Source organism: Eschrichtius robustus, chromosome 1 (assembly GCF_028021215.1).
Source record: "Eschrichtius robustus isolate mEscRob2 chromosome 1, mEscRob2.pri, whole genome shotgun sequence".
Lineage (NCBI taxonomy): Eukaryota > Metazoa > Chordata > Mammalia > Artiodactyla > Eschrichtiidae > Eschrichtius > Eschrichtius robustus.
Genome location: NC_090824.1, coordinates 97788481 through 97798209, shown reverse-complemented (window position 1 = coordinate 97798209; position 9729 = coordinate 97788481). Strand labels below are relative to the sequence as shown.

Genomic DNA, 9729 nt, shown 5'->3' with positions numbered 1-9729 from the left:
AGATGAAATAATTATTTGCAGGAAGCGGTGCATCTATAGGCAGGGAGGGATTTTTGAGATCTCCTTGTTTTACCACATCTGTTCTGATTGTTTCCTAGCTAGATTTCACACAAGGCATCTGTATTTGAGGAACCTGTATCCCCCGATCTGTCACAGTTAACCACCTAGTTAAATACTCAGTAATTATATATTGGAATAAAACTACTCAACCACTGTGTGTGTCTCTCAAAACTAGATCGTCTGTGTTACCAGCTAAGAGTTGTCTTATTTTTGTATTTCCCTTGGAGCCTTGCTGGATTTTGTAGCATACAATATAGGTACTCAATAAGTACGTATTGAAGAAGTACCACAGAATATTTCCAATATTAGATGATCTGCGAGCTTTTTCTTAGGAGAAATCCCAAGGTAAGGTTCTGATCCTCTCTGGAATATGTTTTCCTCCTTCTAGGCCTTTTGGAAATTCCTCAAAGCAGAGTTTCTTCCTGGGGTTCTTGATTCTACCTCAGTGGGCATGAGAGAGGTGGGAAAGGGTATGGTTATTCTTCAGAAAAGCTACATGCGCCAGTTTACAGTAAACAGTACCTTTCATCAGGGTACTTACTTTCATGCACTGTCCCACCCCACATTTAGCTCTCGCCCTTGTTTTTTCATTGGAATTTCTGTGGAGTCCTGCATTAATGGAACTTGACTTTCAATTATAAATGTTTTAGTATATGTTTCTAAAATACAAGAACTGTAGTATCTTCACATCTAAAAAACTTAAGTTACTTAATATCAGATAATATAGTCATTCTCAAAAAACATTATTTTTATAATTTGCTTGAATCAGGACCCAGATAAGATTCATGTTTTGCAGTTGCTTGATTTGTCTTTAAATTCTCTTTTAATATATAGGTTTCTCCTCCCACCTTTTTTTTTCCAGTTTATTTTTTGAAGAACCAGCTCATTCATTCTAAAAAGTTTCCCACATAAAAGGTTTTGCTGATTATTTCATTAGTTGTCATTTTATGTTTATGTTTCCTGTATATGCCATAAGCTAGTTGTTAGGTTTAGAGGCTTGGTCAAATTCAAGATTGGTTTTTTGAGAATGCTTCATTGGTGGTGGTGTATACTTCCACTAGGAAACACAGGTCTTGTCTTTTTGGTGGTCATTGCTTAGATGTATTAATTAGGTCAGTGGTTCTCAAAGTGGACCATAGACCCTGAGAGTCCCCAGGACACTTTCACGGGGCCTACAAGGTCAAAACGTCTCATAACTCTTAAGTTATTATTTACCTTTTTCAATGTGTTGAAAGTTTTATTGATGTAGCAAAATTATTGATGGGTAAAACTGCTGGTACCTTAGCATGAATCAAGGCAGTAGCACCAAACTGTACTGTTGTTCATTATAGTCTTCACCTTCATGCCACAGTTTTTTTTTAAAGTTCATTTCAATTTGTAATTAATCTTGACCTTGAAAACATGTCTTTAATAGTCTGTGGAACAAAATGAAAAATATGCATAAAGCACTTTTGCTACATAATGAAGTGTGATGATTGTTTCAAAGGAAAGGCAATTATGCAATTGTGTGAGTTACAAATTGAACTAGTCACTTTTTTCATTGAACATGTCTACTTGGAAGAATGACTGGCAGACAAACCAGGGTTCTTCTGACTTGAGTGTTTGGCAGAAAACTAACAGTACTTGTTACTGCTAAAATTTGAACTTTCAAGAGAAAGTTGGAATTTTAGAAAACTTGCCTCTTAACACCGTAGCATGACAGCTTCCCAATACTTTTCCAATATAATCAGTGCTGATTTAACAACAGTTATTTTTGATAGTTTATAATGAAATGTGTCAACATTTGGACGATCTGCAAAACAACCAGTGTTCTCCAGATGCTCTGTGCATGGATTACAAAATGGTCCGTGAATGAAACTCTAGCAGGGTAGAAGAAGTTTACAGGGGTTTCAGATTCTACAGTGCAGCTGACCTTTAAGAAACCACCATTTGTCAAATTTTGGTATTGTCTCAAATAAGAATATCCACAACTATCTAAAAAGCCTGTTAAAATACTCCTTCCCAAACAAAGCTAGACAAATCAAAGACAGTGTGTTATGCCTTATAGATTAATAAAATAGAATTAAGAGTCCAGAAATTTGTGGTTGATTTTGGCACCCTACAAGGGTGCCAAAACAGCTCAATGGGGAAAGAATGGACTTTTCATTAAATTGTTTTGCGACAACTAGATACCCACTTGCAAAAGAATGAAGTTGAACCCTTACCTCACACCATATGCAAAAGTCAACTCAAAATGGATTGAAGGGACTTACCTGGTGGTCCAGTGGTAAAGAATCTGCTTTCTAATGCAGGGGATGTGGGTTTGATCCCTGTTCAGGGAGCTAATATCCCATATGCCACGGGGCAACTAAGCCTGCGTGCCACAACTGTTGAGCTCACGTGCCTCAAGAGAGCCTGCTTGCTGCAAACTACAGAGCCCATGTGCTCTGAAGCCCATGCACCACAACTAGAGAGAAAACCTGCACGCCACAAGTAGAGAGGAGCCCGAGCAGACAGCTCACTGTAACGGAAGGATCCCGCATGCCTCAACAAAGATCCTGTGGGCCTCAACTAAGACCCAACGCAGCCAAAAAAAAAAAAAAGATTGAAAACCTAAATGTCAGAGCCTAAATCATGAAACTCTTAGAAGAAAATGTAGGTGTGAATTTTTGTGACATTGGATTAGGTGATAGTTTCTTAGATATGGCGCCAACAGCAAAGGCAACAAAAGAAAAAATAGACAAATTGAACTTCGTCAAAATTTTTAAGTTTTGTGCTTCGAAGTACACCATCAGCAGTGAAAAGACAACTCTCAGCATGGGAGAAAAATTTTGTAAGTAATATATCTGATAAAGGACTTGTGTAAAGAACTTACAACACAACAATAAAAAGACAGCTCATGACAAAGCAGTTTTAATCTTTGGTGTATGTTTATATTCAAGAGAAATGAAAATGTCTACACAAAACCTTGTACGCAGATGTTGATAGCAGCATTATTGATAACAGCCAAAAAGTGGAAACAACACAAATGTCCATTGGATGAATGGATTAATAAAATATGATATATCCAAAAGTAGAATATTGTCTGGCTATAAAAGGAAGTACTGATGTATCCTACAACATCCCATGGGCCTTTCAATTCTGTAGTAACTGTGTATACACCACAGTGCAAAATGCAGCTGGATAGACTCAGATTCTTATTCTTGCTCTGCCACTTATTCCATGACTGACCAACTTATTGAGCAAGCCTATTTGACAATATTTGTCTCATATTGTTGTGAAGGTGCAGTGAGTTAAGTACTCAGCAAATAAAAGTACTCAAATAATAGGTCTCTTCATGCTACCTTTTTTTCTCTTGGAAGTTCCAATAGAGGAGGGTACGATGAAGAATAGAGAACATTCTGAGAGTGATTTTTCTCTTTATAAAGGGACTTATTATCTTGTAGCTTCTTTTGTTAGTATAGTTAAAATATCAGCACCTGCTTAAGAGACATGTATATGTGTATAATGTGCTCAAAGTGTATGTCTTTTCCATCTTCATCTCAACATTTGAAGGCACTTTTAAGTTATCCTTTAAGACTTTAAGAGTGAGATTAGAAAAAAAAAAAAAAGATGTAAAAAGTTGCCGTAAGCACAAAGGTAAAACTAAAACATCAAGAGAATTCAAGTCAAGTAACCATACAAGCGCAAGTGTACGAAAGTCAAAATAATGGAAAATCTGTGGGAAGAGTTGGAAGCACAGAGAATAAATCTAAGTGGTCAATAGACTGTGAGTTATATGAAGGTAGAGACTTGTATTTTATTCACTGCTAAACAACCAGCACAGAGACTGGCACAAAGTAGAGTCACAATAAATATCTTCTAGATTAGTAAATGAGATATAATAACTATTTAATAGGCGTTCCAGATTAAAAGACCTAGAAGAGAGGAAATAAGTGAAAAGACCTACTTAATGCCACATTTTGGTCACTCTGCAAATGAGCAAAAAAGTAAGTATACAGGGCTTCCCTGATGGCACAGTGGTTGAGAATCCACCTGCCAATGAAGGGGACACGGGTTCGATCCCTGGTCTGGGAAGATCCCACATGCCGCGGAGCAACTAAGCCTGTGCACCACAACTACCAAGCTTGTGCTCTAGAGCCCGTGAGCCACAATTACTGAGCCCGCGTGCTGCAACTACTGAGTCCCACGTGCCCAGAGCCCGTGCTCTGCAGCAAGAGAAGCCACCACAGTAAGAAGCCTACGCACCACAACAAAGAGCAGCCCCTGCTCGCCACAACTAGAGAAAGCCTGTGTGCAGCAATGAAGACCCAACACAGCCAAAAATAAATAAATTTTTTTAAAAAAGGTAAGTATACAAAGGGGAGAAAAGTCAGATTGACATAAGAATTTTCTCCTGTCCTATAGTATCTAGGAGATAACAAAGCAATATTGTTAAGCGAAAAGGGGGAGCTTGAACCCAGCTATTTAATGGCTTTCTCAGAAAGTTTACAATTTTCTTGGAAAATATTAAGGATAAACTCAAGCAAAAAGAAAAATAAAATCTAATTCTTGCTTCAGCAGCACATATACTAGAATTGGAATGATACGGAGATTAGCATGGCCCCTGCACAAGGATTACACACAAATTTGTGAAGTGTTCCATATTTTTCCCCTCAGACCCCGGCCATGCCCTCAACCATGGCAGAGATTGCCATTGCTCCTAGAAGAAGCCCAGCTCCCTCAGGGCTCCTGCTCCACCCCCTTGGGCCCTGGACTAGCCCCCCTCATGGCAGCAACCACCACTGAACCAGGAGAAGCCCTAGATTGCAACTGACTCTAGCCACTCCAACCCCAGCCCTACTTCCCACCAAGAAGCCAGCTGCCAATGCACGCCAGGAGAAGACATGGCCCCTGTTCACTTCATGTCCAGCTCTCGCACTAAAGCCACTGGCCACACACAAACTGCATAGGGATGTTCCCATACACCATGAAGACTGGGATAGGTAACTTTCACCTAATTTCATAGAGACAGAGAAAGTCAAACAAAATGAGAAGACAGGAATATGTTCCAAACAAAAGAGCAAAAGAAAACCTCAAGGGGGGAAGAACCCTAATAAAATGAAGATAAGTAATTTACCTGATAAAGAGTATAAAGAAATGGTCATAAAGATGCTCATTGAACTCAGGAGAAAAATTGAGGAACTCAGAGCTTCAACAAAGAACATATAAGAAAGAACCAATCAGAGCTGAAGAATACAATAACTGAAATGAAAACTATACACTGGAAGGAATTAATAGCAAATTAGGTGATACAGAAAAACGTACAAGTGACCTGGAAGTTAGAATAATGGAAATCACCCAATCAGAACAGACAAAAAAAAAAAAAAATTTTTTTTTAATGATAGTTAAAGCAACTTCTAGGACAACATCAAGTGTACTAAGGTTCACATTATAGGGATCCCAGAAGGAGAAGTGAGAGAGAAAGGGGCAGAAAATGTATTTGATGAAATTATGGCTGAAAACTTCCCTAACCCAAAGAGAGAAACAGATACCCAGGTCCAGTAAGCACAGAAAGTCCCAAGCAAGATGAACCCAAAGAGAGACCAAGACATACCATAATTAAAACAGCAGAAATTAAAGAGAATTTTAAAGGCAGCAAGAGAAAACAAAGAGGTACATCCAGGGCATCCCCCATAAAGCTATGTGCTGATTTTTCAGCAGAAACTTTGCAGGCCAGAAGGGAGTGGCATGATATATTTAAAGTGGTGAAAGGAAATAACCTATAACCTCAGATACTCTACCCAGCAAGGTTATCATTCAGAATTGAAGGAGAGATAGTATGCCTGACAACAAAAACAAAGAGTTCATCACCACTAAACTGGCCTTATAAGAAATGTTAAAGGGTCTTCTTTAAGTGAAAAGGAAAAGGCTATAACAAGAAATAAAATATATGAAAGGGAAAATCTCAGTGGCAAATGCAAATAACAGTAAAGGCAGTGGATCAACCACTGAAATAAGCTAACATGAAGATTAAAAGACAAAATTGTAAAATCAGCTGTAACTACGATAAACAGTAAAGGGATAGACATAAAGATGTAAAATATGACATCAAAAACATAAAACGTGGTGGGGGAGTGAAAAATGGAGATCTTTTAAAATGTATTGAACTGAAATGACTATCAGTTTAAAACAAGTAGATATAGTTATAGGTCGATATATATGAACTTCATGGTAACCACAAATCAAAAACCTAAAATATATATGCAAAAATTAAATAGAGGAACCCAAACATAACACTAAATAAAATCATTAAACAACAAAGAAGAGACTAAGAGGAGAGAACAGAAAAGAACTACAAAAACAACCAGAAAACAGGTAACAAAATGGCAATATGTACCTACCTATCAATAATCACTTTAAATGTAAGTGGTCTAAACGCTCCAAAAGACATAGGGTGGCTGATTGGATGTAAAAAAACCAAACGAGACCCATCTGTATGCTGCCTACAAGAAACTCACTTCAGAGCTGAAAACACAGACTGAAAATGAAGGGATGGAAGAAGATGTTCCATGCAAATGGAAATGAATAAAGCTGGAGTAGCAGTACTCATCAGACAAGGTAGGCTTTAAAACAAAGTCTATAATAAAAGACAAAGAAGGGCATTATATAATGATAAAGGGGTCAATCCAAAAGAGGCTATAAATTTGTAAATGGGCGCCTATCTGCACTTAATATAGGAGCATCTAAATATATAAAGCAAATATTAACAGACATAAAGAGAGAAATCGACAGTAATACAATAATAGTAGAGGACTTTACCACCAGACTTACATCAGTGGATAGATCATCCAGACAAAAAGTCAATAAGGAAACATTGGCCTTAAATGACATGTTAGAACAGGTGAACTTAACAGATATGTACAAGATATTCCACCCCAAAAAAGCAGAATACACATTCTTTTCAAGTACACATGGAACTTTCTCCAGAGTAGATCACATGCTAGGCCATAAAACAATTATCAATAAATTTAAGAAGACTGAAATTATATTAAGCTTCTTTTTGACCACAACAGGATAAAACTAGAAATCAATTACAAGAAGAATGGAAAAACAAACATATGGAGACTAAACAACTTGCTACTAAAGAAAACCACAGTGGGTCAATGAAGAAATCGAAGAGGAAAACAGAAAATATCTTGAGACAAATGAAAATAAAAACACAACTTTCCAGAATCTATGGGAAGCAGCAAAAGCAGTTCTAAGAGGGAAGTTTATAGCAATACAGGCCTAACTCAAGAAATAAGCAAAATCGATAAACCTTTAGCCAGATCATTAAGAAAAATGAGAGAGGGCCCAAATAAACAAAATTAGAAATGAAAGAGAAGTTACAATCAATATCACAGATAAGATATACAATCATAAGAGAATACTTCAAATAGTTGTACAACAACAAATTGGACAGACATTTGCAGGACAGACCCATGTTTTTCGGGTTCTTCCCATGACAAAGTGTGAGTGGCCTCTGTGGGCATTACTGGCCTCTGTTGGAACACTTGCAATCTACCCACGTGTGTTAGAATTCTATTCCCACACGTCTTTGCAGGCTGTTCCCACTGAAAGTCTGCTAAGACTTGCCTACAATTGCTGACAGCCTCATCCCACCCCAACACTTGTACACTCACTCTCAGGCTAAAAAGCCATATTACTCAGTTTCTGGTGCAGTTTTAGTGAACTTAAAGCCATCTGAGAAGAGAGACCAAAAAAAAAAAAAAGTAATCCATCAAAATCAGAAGCAGAAAATAACAGGGAGAGCCTGATTCCTTTCTTCTTTTCTTCCTTCGTTCTTTCACACTTTAGTCTAAAAGCCATAGCTGAGACCAATCTAGTTAGGGCCTCATATTGTTGCAGGGCAGCAGTGACTTGACGTGGGGTGTCAGAGAGGCAGGGTAAGGATGGTGTCTGTGTGTAGTGTAATAGGGTGGGGATCAGGGGTGGCAGCAACAGGAGAAAATTTACATGCATAGGGGTTGATCAAATAAGGAAACATATTGAGAGTAATGGGGGGCTGTGACACTGTAATAGTGTGAGTATACCTAGCTCCCAGATCTTCTAAATACTGTTCTCCTCTAACAGGAACCAGGGCTCTTTGAGAAATGGCTGACTTCAGGACTGGGACAGGGACAATACAAGGTAAGTCTGGAAGACCTTGCTGTACCAAAAAGTAAGGAAGTGCCCAAAGAATGATGGGGACATGTCAAACGGGTACAGAAAACATATTGAAGGGCCTCCTGCTGGCTAATCTTGAGATGATTTATACATCAGAAATAAATGATAATAATAACAGATTCTAATCCAGTGAATAAAACAAATTCATGAGTCCACCATGATTAATTTTTTAAAAAAACAAATGAGGAAAAGAGAAAACTTCTCTTTATAGTAGAGGATCAGCTAATGAATGTAGTTGGAATAACAGCATTAGGAAATCACCACTTGGCAACCACCATAGTGATAATTAATCCAGCCAAGCAACATTGATTAATGTGTGAAACTTTGATGAAGAATGGACCATTTACACTGTCTCTAAGTCCTCCCCACAAAATACTGATTACAAAAAGGAAAAGTAACTACATTGGAGAAACCTGGAAGGCCCCACTTTATCTGAATGATTAGAGTTAACATTGCCAGTGCTGGGACAGATCAAAATTGTGTTGCACCTAATATGATGCAGTAAGAACACAGCATCACTTCTGTGATATTTGTATTACAAATGCATGAAGTGAATCTGATCATGAGGAAACATCAGACAAACCCAAATTAAGGGGTATTCTTCAAAATAACTGGCCAGTTATCTTCAAAAGTGTCAAGTTCTTGAAAGTCAAGGAGATATATAAGAACCGTTTCAGGTTGAAGGATCCTAAAGAGACGTGATAACAAAATGCAATATGTGATCCCAGCTAAGCCATGCCCAGACTCCGACCTACAGAAACTGAGATAATATTGTAAATGGGTGTTGTTTTAAACCACTAAGTTTTTGGTAATTTGTTACACAGCATAGAACACTAATCCATGGGTGATCTTACTTATGCACATAGATACAAAAATCTTGAACAAAAGATTAGCAAATAGAATCCAGCAATTCATGAAAATGATGCTGCATCACAAATAAGATAGGTTTCTCCAAGAAATAGAATATGGGTTTAATACGTGACCATCATCAATAATTAACCACGATAACAGAATAAAGAAGATAGAATCTCATGATTACCTCAAAAGATACAGAAAAACCTGATCACATTCACAATCTATTCATGATTGCAACTCTCAAAAAAAAAAAACTATGCCTTTAGTAAGCATCACACTTAATGGTGAATTATTCAAAGCTTTTCCTCAGTTCAGGAATGAGCTATGGATACCTACTATCCCACTTGTATTCACTGTTTTACTAGAGGTGCTAGCTAGTTCAAAAGATAAAAAATAAAAGTCGTAAGAATTGGAAAGGAAATAATCCAAAGAACCTAAATAAAAATTAGACTTAAGTAAGTTTATAAAGGTTCCTGGATACAAGATCAACATATGAATATGAATTGTATTTTTACCTTCCAGCATCAAATTAAAATGAAATTTTAGCAAGACTATATTGATTAGGAGAAACTGAAGGTCTTGGGAGAACTTCACTGACAAAAGGAGCAGGATGATAGGATTCAAGTC

At 37.4% G+C, this 9729-nt stretch overlaps 1 pseudogene; it reads left to right on the top strand.

Moving 5' to 3' along the window:
* The first annotated feature begins 4590 nt into the window (after positions 1 to 4590).
* On the top strand, positions 4591 to 4690 carry LOC137777911 (U6 spliceosomal RNA; annotated as a pseudogene).
* The last annotated feature ends 5039 nt before the right edge of the window (positions 4691 to 9729 follow it).